The sequence below is a fragment of the Ranitomeya variabilis genome, chromosome 7, assembly GCF_051348905.1.
Source record: "Ranitomeya variabilis isolate aRanVar5 chromosome 7, aRanVar5.hap1, whole genome shotgun sequence".
NCBI lineage: Eukaryota > Metazoa > Chordata > Amphibia > Anura > Dendrobatidae > Ranitomeya > Ranitomeya variabilis.
In genome coordinates, this window is record NC_135238.1 from 147655241 (window position 1) to 147667617 (window position 12377).

Here is a 12377-nt window from a genome sequence, read left to right on the forward strand (position 1 = left end):
ACCCATAATCCAGTCCTGGACTGGAAGGCTATGTCAGTCTCAAGTTGGGGCTGTCGTGGTATTCATGAGGATTCCCTGCCTGTGTCTATTGCTTCTTCTACGCCTTCGGAAGTTCCGGAGTATTTGTCTGATTATCAGGATGTCTTCAGTGAGTCTGAGTCCAGTGCACTGCCTCCTCATAGGGACTGTGACTGTGCTATAGATTTGATCCCAGGCAGTAAATTTCCTAAGGGAAGACTGTTTAATCTGTCGGTACCTGAACATACCGCTATGCGTTCATATATCAAGGAGTCTCTGGAAAAAGGACATATTCGTCCGTCTTCTTCCCCTCTTGGTGCGGGATTCTTTTTTGTGGCAAAAAAGGACGGATCTTTGAGACCTTGTATTGATTATCGGCTTTTAAATAAGATCACTGTCAAATTTCAGTATCCTTTACCGCTGTTGTCTGACTTGTTTGCCCGGATTAAGGGTGCCAAGTGGTTCACCAAGATAGACCTTCGTGGTGCGTACAACCTTGTGCGCATTAAGCAAGGTGATGAATGGAAAACCGCATTCAATACGCCCGAAGGTCATTTTGAGTACTTGGTGATGCCTTTTGGGCTCTCCAATGCGCCTTCAGTTTTTCAGTCCTTTATGCATGACATTTTCCGGAAGTATCTGGATAAATTTTTGATTGTTTATCTGGATGATATTTTGTTTTTTTCTGATAATTGGGATTCGCATGTGGAGCAGGTCAGGTTGGTCTTTAAAATTTTGCGTGAAAATTCTTTGTTTGTCAAGGGCTCAAAGTGTCTCTTTGGTGTACAGAAGGTTCCCTTTTTGGGGTTCATTTTTTCCCCTTCTGCTGTGGAGATGGACCCAGTCAAGGTCCGAGCTATTCTTGATTGGACTCAGCCCTCGTCAGTTAAGAGTCTTCAGAAGTTCTTGGGCTTCGCTAACTTCTACCGTCGTTTTATCGCTAATTTTTCTAGCATTGTGAAACCTTTGACGGATATGACCAAGAAGGGCTCCGATGTAGCTAACTGGGCTCCTGCTGCCGTGGAGGCTTTCCAGGAGTTGAAACGCCGGTTTACTTCGGCGCCTGTTTTGTGCCAGCCTGACGTCTCACTTCCCTTTCAGGTTGAGGTGGATGCTTCGGAGATTGGGGCAGGGGCCGTTTTGTCGCAGAGAGGCCCTGGTTGCTCTGTTATGAAACCTTGTGCCTTTTTCTCTAGGAAGTTTTCGCCTGCCGAGCGAAATTATGATGTGGGCAATCGGGAGTTGTTGGCCATGAAATGGGCATTTGAGGAGTGGCGTCATTGGCTCGAGGGTGCTAAGCATCGTGTGGTGGTCTTGACTGATCACAAAAATCTGATGTATCTCGAGTCTGCTAAACGCCTTAATCCGAGACAGGCCCGCTGGTCATTGTTTTTCTCCCGCTTTGATTTTGTTGTCTCGTATTTACCAGGTTCAAAGAATGTGAAGGCCGATGCTCTTTCTAGGAGCTTTGTGCCTGATGCTCCTGGAGTCGCTGATCCTGTTGGTATTCTTAAAGATGGAGTTATCTTGTCAGCTATTTCTCCGGATCTGCGACGTGTGTTGCAGAGATTTCAGGCTGATAGGCCTGAGTCTTGTCCACCTGACAGACTGTTTGTCCCGGATAAGTGGACCAGCAGAGTCATTTCCGAGGTTCATTCCTCGGTGTTGGCAGGTCACCCGGGAATTTTTGGCACCAGAGATCTGGTGGCCAGGTCCTTTTGGTGGCCTTCCTTGTCAAGGGATGTGCGGTCATTTGTGCAGTCCTGTGGGACTTGTGCTCGAGCTAAGCCTTGCTGTTCTCGTGCCAGCGGTTTGCTCTTGCCCTTGCCTGTCCCGAAGAGACCTTGGACACATATCTCCATGGATTTCATTTCTGATCTTCCGCTATCTCAGGGCATGTCCGTTATCTGGGTGATATGTGATCGCTTCTCCAAGATGGTCCATTTGGTTCCTTTGCCTAAGCTGCCTTCCTCTTCCGATCTGGTTCCTGTGTTTTTCCAGAACGTGGTTCGTTTGCACGGCATCCCTGAGAATATTGTGTCAGACAGAGGATCCCAGTTCGTTTCCAGGTTCTGGCGATCCTTTTGTAGTAGGATGGGCATTGATTTGTCGTTTTCGTCTGCTTTCCATCCTCAGACTAATGGACAGACGGAGCGAACCAATCAGACTTTGGAGGCTTATTTGAGGTGTTTTGTCTCTGCTGATCAGGACGATTGGGTGACATTCTTGCCGTTGGCTGAGTTTGCCCTTAATAATCGGGCTAGTTCCGCCACCTTGGTTTCGCCTTTTTTCTGCAACTCTGGTTTCCATCCTCGCTTTTCTTCGGGTCATGTGGAGCCTTCTGACTGTCCTGGGGTGGATTCTGTGGTGGATAGGTTGCAGCAGATCTGGAATCATGTGGTGGACAACTTGAAGTTGTCACAGGAGAAGGCTCAGCGCTTTGCCAACCGCCGCCGCGGTGTGGGTCCCCGACTACGCGTTGGGGATTTGGTGTGGCTTTCTTCCCGCTTTGTTCCTATGAAGGTCTCCTCTCCCAAATTTAAACCTCGTTTTATTGGGCCTTACAAGATATTGGAAATCCTTAATCCTGTATCTTTTCGTCTGGATCTTCCTGTGTCGTTTGCTATTCACAATGTATTTCATAGGTCCTTGTTGCGGCGGTACATTGTGTCTGTAGTTCCTTCTGCTGAGCCTCCTGCTCCGGTGTTGGTTGAGGGCGAGTTGGAGTACGTGGTGGAGAAGATCTTGGATTCTCGCCTCTCCAGGCGGAGGCTTCAGTACCTGGTCAAGTGGAAGGGCTATGGTCAGGAGGATAATTCCTGGGTGGTCGCCTCTGATGTTCATGCGGCCGATTTAGTTCGTGCCTTTCATGCCGCTCATCCTGATCGCCCTGGTGGTCGTGGTGAGGGTTCGGTGACCCCTCACTAAGGGGGGGGTACTGTTGTGAATTTGCTTTTTGCTCCCTCTAGTGGTTACTAGTTTTTTGACTCTGGTTTTTCTGTCATTACTTTTATCCGCACCTGGGTCGTTAGTTCAGGGGTGTTGCTATATAAGCTCCCTGGACCTTCAGTTCTATGCCTGGCAACGTAGTTATCAGAGCTAGTCTGCTGTGCTCTTGTCTACTGATCCTGGTTCCTGTTATATCAGCTAAGTCTGCCTTTTGCTTTTTGCTATTTGTTTTGGTTTTGTCTTTTTGTCCAGCTTGTTGCAAATCTATATCCTGACCTTTGCTGGAAGCTCTAGGGGGCTGGTGTTCTCCCCCCGGACCGTTAGACGGTTCGGGGGTTCTTGAATTTCCAGTGTGGATTTTGATAGGGTTTTTGTTGACCATATAAGTTACCTTTCTTTATTCTGCTATCAGTAAGCGGGCCTCTCTGTGCTAAACCTGGTTCATTTCTGTGTTTGTCATTTCCTCTTACCTCACCGTCATTATTTGTGGGGGGCTTCTATCCAGCTTTGGGGTCCCCTTCTCTGGAGGCAAGAAAGGTCTTTGTTTTCCTCTACTAGGGGTAGCTAGATTCTCCGGCTGGCGCGTGTCATCTAGAATCAACGTAGGAATGATCCCCGGCTACTTCTAGTGTTGGCGTTAGGAGTAGATATATGGTCAACCCAGTTACCACTGCCCTATGAGCTGGATTTTTGTATTCTGCAGACTTCCACGTTCCTCTGAGACCCTCGCCATTGGGGTCATAACAGTGGAGCAGGAGAATGAACAGAGGAGGAGCAGGAGAATGAGCAGAGGAGGACGTGTAGGAGGATGAGCAAAGGAGGATGAGCAGGAGGATGAGCAGAGGAGGAGAAGCAGGAGAATGAGCAGAGGACAAGCTAAAGAATGAACAGAGGAGGACGAGCAGGAGAATGAACAGAGGAGGACGAGCAGGAGGATGATCAGAGGAAGACGAGCAGGGGAATGATCAGAGGAGGACGAGCAGGAGGATGAGCAGAGGAGGAAGAGCAGGAGAATGATCAGAGGAGGAGCAGGAGAATGAGCAGAGGAGGACGAGCAGAAGAATGAACAGAGGACGAGCAGGAGGATGAACAAAGGAGTACAAGCAGGAGAATGATCAGAGGAGGAGGAGCAGGAGAATGATCAGAGGAGGACAAGCAGGAGAATGAGCAGAGGAGGAGGAGCAGGAGAATGATCAGAGGAGGACGAGCAGGAGAATGATCAGAGGAGGAGGAGCAGGAGAATGATCAGAGGAGGAGCAGGAGAATGATCAGAGGACGAGCAGGAAAACGATGAGAGGAGGACGAGCAGGAGAATGAACAGAGGAGGACGAGCAGGAGAATGAACAGAGGAGGACAAGCTGGAGAATGATCAGAGGAGGACGAGCAGGAGAATGATCAGAGGAGGACGAGCAGGAGAACGATCAGAGGAGGACGAGCAGGAGAATCATCAGAGGAGGACGAGCAGGAGACTGATCAGAGGACGACGAGGCGAATGAGTAGGAATATGAGCAGGAGAATGAACAAAGGAGTACGAGCAGGAGAATGATAAGAGGAGGACGAGCAGGAGAATGATCAGAGGAGGACGAGCAGGAGAATGAACAGAGGAGGACGAGCAGGAGAATGAACAGAGGAGGACGAGCAGGAGAATGAACAGAGGAGGACGAGCAGGAGAATGAACAGAGGAGGACGAGCAGGAGAATGATCAGAGGAGAACGAGCAGGAGAATGATCAGAGGAGAACGAGCAGGAGGATGAGTAGAGGAGGACGAGCAGTGGAATAAGCAGAGGAGGACGAGCAGGAGGATGAGCAGAGGAGGACGAGCAGGGGAATAAGCAGAGGAGGACGAGCAGGAGGATGAGCAGAGGAGGACGAGCAGGGGAATAAGCAGAGGAGGATGAGCAGGAAGATGAGCACAAGAGGAAGAGCAGAAGAATGATCAGAGGAGGAGCAGGAGAATGAGCAGAGGAGGACGAGCAGAAGAATGAACAGAGGACGAGCAGGAGAATGAACAGAGGAGGACGAGCAGGAGAATGATCAGAGGAGGACGAGCAGGAGAATGATCAGAGGACGAGCAGGAGAACAATCAGAGGAGGACGAGCAGGAGAACAATCAGAGGAGGACGAGCAGGAGAGGACGAGCAGGGGAATAAGCAGAGGAGGACGAGCAGGAGAATGATCAGAGGAGGACGAGCAGGAAGATGAGCAGAGGAGGACGAGCAGGGGAATAAGCAGAGGAAGACGAGCAGGAGGATGAGCACAGGAGGAAGAGCAGAAGAATGATCAGAGGAGGAGCAGGAGAATGAGCAGAGGAGGACGAGCAGAAGAATGAACAGAGGACGAGCAGGAGGATGAACAAAGGAGTACAAGCAGGAGAATGATCAGAGGAGGAGGAGCAGGAGAATGATCATAGGAGAAGCAGGAGAATGATCAGAGGAGGACAAGCAGGGGAATGATCAAAGGAGGAGGAGCAGGAGAATGATCAGAGGAGGACGAGCAGGAAAATGATCAGAGGAGGACGAGCAGGAGAATGATCAGAGGAGGACGAGCAGGAAAACGATCAGAGGAGGACGAGCAGGAGAATGAACAGAGGAGGACGAGCAGGAGAATGAACAGAGGAGGACGAGCAGGAGAATGATAAGAGGAGGAGGAGCAGGAGAATGATCAGAGGAGGAGGAGCAGGAGAATGAACAGAGGAGGACGAGCAGGAGAATGATCAGAGGAGGAGGAGCAGGAGAATGAGCAGAGGAGGATGAGCAGAAGAATGAACAGAGGACGAGCAGGAGAATGATCAGAGGAGGACATGTAGGAGGATGAGCAGAGGAGGATGAGCAGAGGAGGACGAGCAGCAGGAGGATCAGAGCAGGACGAGCAGGAGAATGATCAGAGGAGGACGAGCAGGAGGATGAGCAGAGGAGGAGAAGCAGGAGAAAGAGCAGAGGACAAGCAAAAGAATGAACAGAGGAGGACGAGCAGGAGAATGAACAGAGGAGGACGAGCAGGAGGATGATCAGAGGAAGAGGAGCAGGGGAATGATCAGAGGAGGACGAGCAGGAGGATGAGCAGAGGAGGACGAGCAGGGGAATAAGCAGAGGGGGACGAGCAGAGGAGGATGAGCAGAGGAGGAGCAGGGGAATGAGCAGAGGAGGACGAGCAGAAGAATGAACAGAGGACGAGCAGGAGGATGAGCAGAGGAAGACGAGAAGGAGGATGAGCAGAGGAGGACGAGCAGGAGGATGAACAGAGAACGAGCAGGAGGATGAGCAGAGGAAGACGAGAAGGAGGATGAGCAGAGGAGGACGAGCAGGAGGATGAGCAGAGGAGGACGAGCAGGAGAATGAACAGAGAACGAGCAGGAGGATGAGCAGAGGAAGACGAGCAGGAGGATGAGCAGAGGAGGACGAGCAGGAGGATGAACAGAGAACGAGCAGGAGGATGAACAGAGAACGAGCAGGAGGATGAGCGGAGGAGGACGAACAGAGGAATGGGAGGAGATGGCACAGGAGGGAATGACTGGGAGAGCTGAGGCAGGAGAGGAATAATGGAGCCGGTCACACCCAGCCAGGGAGGGTCCCGGCAGGAAGGCAGGCACACGCCGGCAGCACTGCTCGCCATACACTGAGCACAGCGGAGCGCACGTCCGCGGCAGGAGGCGCTGATAGCACCGGGAGGCACACACCATTCCCGGCAGAGAAATCCTGGCTAGAGCCGGGAGGGAGGACGGAAGGAAGGGCCTTCCATCTCCTCCTCTCCTCCCTCACCCCCTCCTCCCGGGGCCGCCGTCACTGAGGGACGCTTACAGGCCGCCGGGTGTCCGCGCTGTGCCCGGGAGCCGCACCGGGAGATCGGCAGGAGGATTCCGGGGCTGTGAACACACCGCTGCCGAGGTGAGAGCGGGCTGTGGGCCGGGGAGATCTGCTCCATGACAGGGGGCCTGCTGGAAGGAAGGAGTGCGGAGTGATGTGCAGGGTGTGGGCACATGGAGGTGCATGTATGGGACTGGCCGTATTGTACAGGCACCATGATGTCATCCACGTCCAGGGAGGAAGGCTGCTACCATCGGTGTGCCCGTCACATGTGCGGCTCTGGGGTCTGCATGTTACCTGCTGCCGGGGAGCATGGGGGCCGGGGCTGCATGGAGGTCCTGACTGGTGGTCGGCACAACTTATGTAACCCCCGGGCTCTACTGTACACACCGGGCACAGAGCACGGATCTCCTCCGCGGTGCCGGTCCATCCTGAGATCACCGCAATGGCTGCCATCCTCCTGATTGTGTGGATACCTGACAGTGGCCAGGGCTGTGGTACATGTGTGGATACCTGGCAGTGGCCAGGGCTGTGGATACCTGACAGTGGCCAGGGCTGTGGTACCTGGGTGGATACCTGACAGTGGCTATGGCTGTGGTACATGTGTGGATACCTGACAGTGGCCAGTGCTGTTGTACCTGGGTGGATACCTGACAGTGGCCAGGGCTGTGGATACCTGACAGTGGCCATGGCTGTGGTACATGTGTGGATACCTGACAGTGGCCAGGGCTGTGGTACATGTGTGGATACCTGACAGTGGCCAGGGCTGTGGTACATGTGTGGATACCTGACAGTGGCCAGGGCTGTGGATACCTGACAGTGGCCAGGGCTGTGGTATATGTGTGGATACCTGGCAGTGGCCAGGGCTGTGGTACCTGGGTGGATACCTGACAGTGGCCAGGGCTGTGGTACATGTGTGGATACCTGACAGTGGCCACGGCTGTGGTACCTGGGGGGATACCTGACAGTGGCCAGGGCTGTGGTACATGGACAGCGCAGTGCAACAGTTTTAGTCAGATTTGGAAACAATGCAGCAAAGTAGGAAACTTCCAAAAACAGACAGAGGTATTACTGATTTATTTCTACTCATTAGCATAATGCAAAATGGAGGCACAAAAGAGAAATGTAAATCAGAGGAATATTTGCTGTGACCAGCCTGTGTCTTAAAAACTGCATCAGAGCATCAGTTCTTCTTGTTCAGTGGTCTTTAAAGGAACTTGGTGGGAGGTCGCACCAAACATCTTGGAGAACTAACCACAGATCTTCTGTGGATGTCGCTTGTGCAGATTCTTCTGTCTCCTCACATAATGCCAGACTGACCTGATAATGATTAGACCAGGGCTGTACGGGGCCATGTCATCACTTCCAGGACTCCTTGTTCTTTATTCTGAAGATGGTTCTTAAAGACATTGGCTGTATGTTGGGGGTTGTTGTTCTGCTGCAGAATAAATTTGGAAGCAAAGACCTCTGTGATGATATAGCATGGTCCATAAGTATCTGCCTGTATTTCTCAGCAATGAGGATTCCATTAATTCTGACCACTTCCCCAACTCCATTTTCTGAAATGTAGCACCAGGCTTTCAGGGACCTCCACCATGCTCCACTGCTGCCTGCAGACCCTCATTGTACCATACACCAACCCTCCAGCAAACAAACTCCATTCTGTTAGAGCCAAATATTTCACATTTTGACTCATAAATCCAGAGCATGTCCTGTCACTTAACTGCACCCAAGTTTCTATGTGTTGGTGCATTTTATGCATAGTTAAGTCGCTTAGTCTTGTTTTCTTGTAGAAGATACGGCTTTTAGCTGCAATTCTTCCAGGAAGACTACTTACTGCCAGACTCCTCCGAACAGTGGGTGGGTGTAACCTGGACCCAGTGGTGGCTGCCAGTTCTGAGCTGATGGCCGTGATGGACTTCTTCTGAATTCGGAGGGAAGTAATCATGATGTGTCTTTCATCTACGCCACTTGGTCTTCCTTGGCCAACCACTGTGTCTATGGACCTCAACGTTGCCCGTTTCTTGATGTCCTTAATGCTGAGAAATAACATACATTCAGATACGTATCCATTACGCTCAGGGAAAAGTTTGACTGGATCCAAATATATTCTGCAGCAGAACAATGAAAAACAACTATCTTCCATGTAAAGAAGAACAAGGAGTCCTGGAAGTGGTGCTATGGCCCCAGTACAGCACTGATCTCATCATTGAATCTGGGATTACATTAGGGGATAGATGAATTTGCACACGCGACATCCATAGATCTGTGGTCAGATCTCCAAGATGTTTGGAACAACCTCCCTGCCACGTTCCTTCAAAAACGGGGTACAAGTGTATCTAGAAGTATTGATGCTGCTTTGAAGTCAACGGGTGGTTCCACCAAATATTCATTTCATTTGCTTTTGTTCATTCATTTTTGTATTTCGTTAATTATTAGAAATAACCTGTTGACACTTCTATTTTTGGAAGCTTTCTTACTTTGCACCGTTTTTCCACATCTGCACAGTCATGTGTGTAATCCTGACAGTAACCAGGGCTGTTGGTACATGTTTATCCTGTGGACATAAACCAGGGCTGGGCGCATCCTGGAAATCATCTGCTGGTCCAGAAGTTTTTGGATTGTTTTCCATTGGTGTTAGAGGTGCCATATTTTTGCCTTATTCCATAGTACTAAAATGTTCTGTATTTTTCTTTGTGAAAATCCATCCAGTTAATCATCTGCATTGCCCGTAATAACCGCGGTTATGACTGTAGCGATAAAGACCGGTAATCCCGAAAGATCTCAAGTCCATCTAATCCATTCTCCAATCAATACTCCTTTGGTCTCTAGAATGGAGACACACTGATGCGTTATTGTATTATTGTGTATTACTTTATTTATTGGTCTATGTAAATGTTGGCTCTCCATGATGTCTTGCCCTGGGGATATGGAGTTACAGACTGGACTGATTATACTAATGGCCATCACCTATTCTCTTAGTGGAGTCTTCCGATTCAATTTGAGCATTACCACTGGCCCTCCAGGGCATGCATTGGAGAACGTTTGTGGGCCTATATAAATTATGCTTCATATTCCCTAAGGAAACCAAGCAATTAGAAATACACGTCGACTTTACTTCTCTGATTCTGCACTTAGCATTTTATTGAAGCGCTCTACTTGTTGTAACATGAAGATCTGAGTAAACCTTCTTCCCTTCAGTCAAACTGGAAAGTATTAGTTTTACTTATAACTGCGGGTCATGGATCATCATGTGATTAAAGTATTAAACCAGGATGACTTCTCTCCCTTCAGTTAGTTTACAGGAGAATGGAACAATAAATGGTGATAGAGCTGCTGCTGTCCGCAGGGTTTCCGACCGCTGGAGGTCAGATGCAGGATCCTGTACAGCTTTGAGATAGATGAGAAGCAACTGGTCTCCGAGTCCTATCTGCTGGATTCAATCAATCTCTCCCAGTCCTCAATTATTAATTCTCCAGTGCACTATTTGGCTCATGCGCGTGTAACGTTGATGTCAGACTGTAGGTCTGGTGTAAGCGTAGATCATTTTCTGATTTCCGAAATGCTGTAATAGTTCAGGGTTTATAATGATTATAACTGCAGAGCCTGATATTAGATTGACTGCTTACGGTACAAAATGCACACATTTCTTAGCTTTGGGTATGGTTACACTTAGGTTTTTCTTATGGATTGTAGTGCTGGAAACCCCCGTCCCTACCGTGGACCTGCACCACAAATGCCTTCACAACAGATCTGAGAACAGCTTTATTAATACCACATGCACACGTTCGTGTGTTACAGTCCTAGTATGGACAGTGATGCATGAATTATCTGCGGGACCTCAACGCAAACTTGGCAACCCCATGCGGTCCTAGTAAAGACACTGATGCCCACCTGTCCATGGGGCTCCTTATCTGAACTTGACAGCCCCATACAATCCTAATATGGACAGTGAGGCACAGACTGTGGGACCCCTAACAAGACCTTGACAGCCTCATATGGTCCTAGTATGGACAATGATGCACAGACTGTCCGCGGCACTCATGACCCCAACTTGACTGCTTCATATAGTCCATGGGGCTCCTTATCTGAACTTGACAGCCCCATACAATCCTAATATGGACAGTGAGGCACAGACTGTGGGACCCCTAACAAGACCTTGACAGCCTCATATGGTCCTAGTATGGACAATGATGCACAGACTGTCCGCGGCACTCATGACCCCAACTTGACTGCTTCATATAGTCCTAGTATGGACAGTGAGGCACCGAGTGTCCACGGGACGCCTAAGAAAACCTTAACAGCCCCATATGGTTCTAGAATGGACAGTGATGAACAGACTGTCCGTGGGACCCCGAGCCAAACTTGACAGCCCCATACAGTCCTTGTATGGTCAGTGATGCATGGACTGTCAGTGGCAATCCTAACAAGCCCTGGACAGCTCCATATGGTCAATGATACCCAGAATGTCCGTGGCACTCATGACTAGAGATGAGCGAATTTGATCGTGTCCCTGCTTATTAGGCAAGCTATAGTGCTTACCGAATAAGCTGCAGAGGGAACCCGGATACCTGGAGCGCATCGGCTGATCAGCTGTTCGGCTCCGCAGCTGCATGTGTCGCGGTTGTGTCACTGTCACAGCCCATGCATGGAAAGCCTGTGCTCTCCATGTTACTGGGTTCCCCCTGTAGCTTATATCGGTAAGTGCTATAGCTTGCTGAGTAAGCAGGGACCTGATCAAATTCTCTCGTCTCTACTCCGCTCGTCTCTACTCCTCTCATCTCTACTCACAACCCCATCTTGACAGCCTTGTATAGTCCTAGTACGGACAGTGGTGCACGGACTGTCTGCATGACTCCTGACCTGAGCTTGACTGCCTCGCAAATGCCTATGACATTAAGTTTGGTTCAGAAGTCCAGCGGACAGTCCGTGTATCACTGTCCATACTCGGACCTGACAAACGGATGAGTGGATGCAGCATTAGTGTTATTTCACTAAGTTGATTCCACCCAGAAACTGGTGGCACAAACTGCAAATCTGCTGACAGAAATGCAGGGCTCAGCCTCAGATTTCTGCTGTGGATTTCACAAGTACACAGTGGAATTTTCCACAGTAGAAATAGTTTGTGACCGTACCCTAGAGAGTGTTCTCCCCTAAAGTCATGAAGCGCCTTCCGTTGTGTTCTTCTATATGCCTGTGCTTCTTGAAAAGCTGATTGACATTCGATATGGCTTCTGTCATAGCACGTACAAAGGTTTCCCAGACCCCTCATTGGTGAATCCGCCTAGTTGTTGCAGTAATACACCCCCCACCCTCTTTTCATTGCATAAATGGGGCTTTCAGGAGCCTGGGAAAACTGAGTCACTACTCCTGTGGAAGCTGAATTGGCAGCCATATTGGTGGTCTGCCAGGTCACCCAGAAACCAATAGGAGAACAAAACCCCACTCATTTCTGAAAGCCTAAAGAAACACTCCGGGCAAAACTGTTACACCTTGTATTGCCAAGTCCGGGACCTGAGTGCCATGACACAGGGACTCAAAGAAAACCAAAGAGAGATTCCCTGCGTCATACATCCTCTGCGGCCCCCACACTGGTTATTGCACCGGG

General features: G+C 49.9%; 1 protein-coding gene across 2 annotated transcripts in view; it reads left to right on the forward strand.

Annotated features, from left to right (window-relative positions):
* The first annotated feature begins 6417 nt into the window (after window positions 1–6417).
* Window positions 6418–12377, forward strand: part of RAPH1 (Ras association (RalGDS/AF-6) and pleckstrin homology domains 1) — a 159241-nt gene continuing 153281 nt past the window's right edge. Inside the window, exon 1 of one of the 2 annotated variants that reach the window (XM_077271979.1) lies at window positions 6418–6850. The gene's annotated coding sequence lies outside the window, so the exon portion shown is untranslated. The remainder of the gene's footprint in view (window positions 6851–12377) is intronic. The other variant, XM_077271981.1, reaches the window with a different exon arrangement.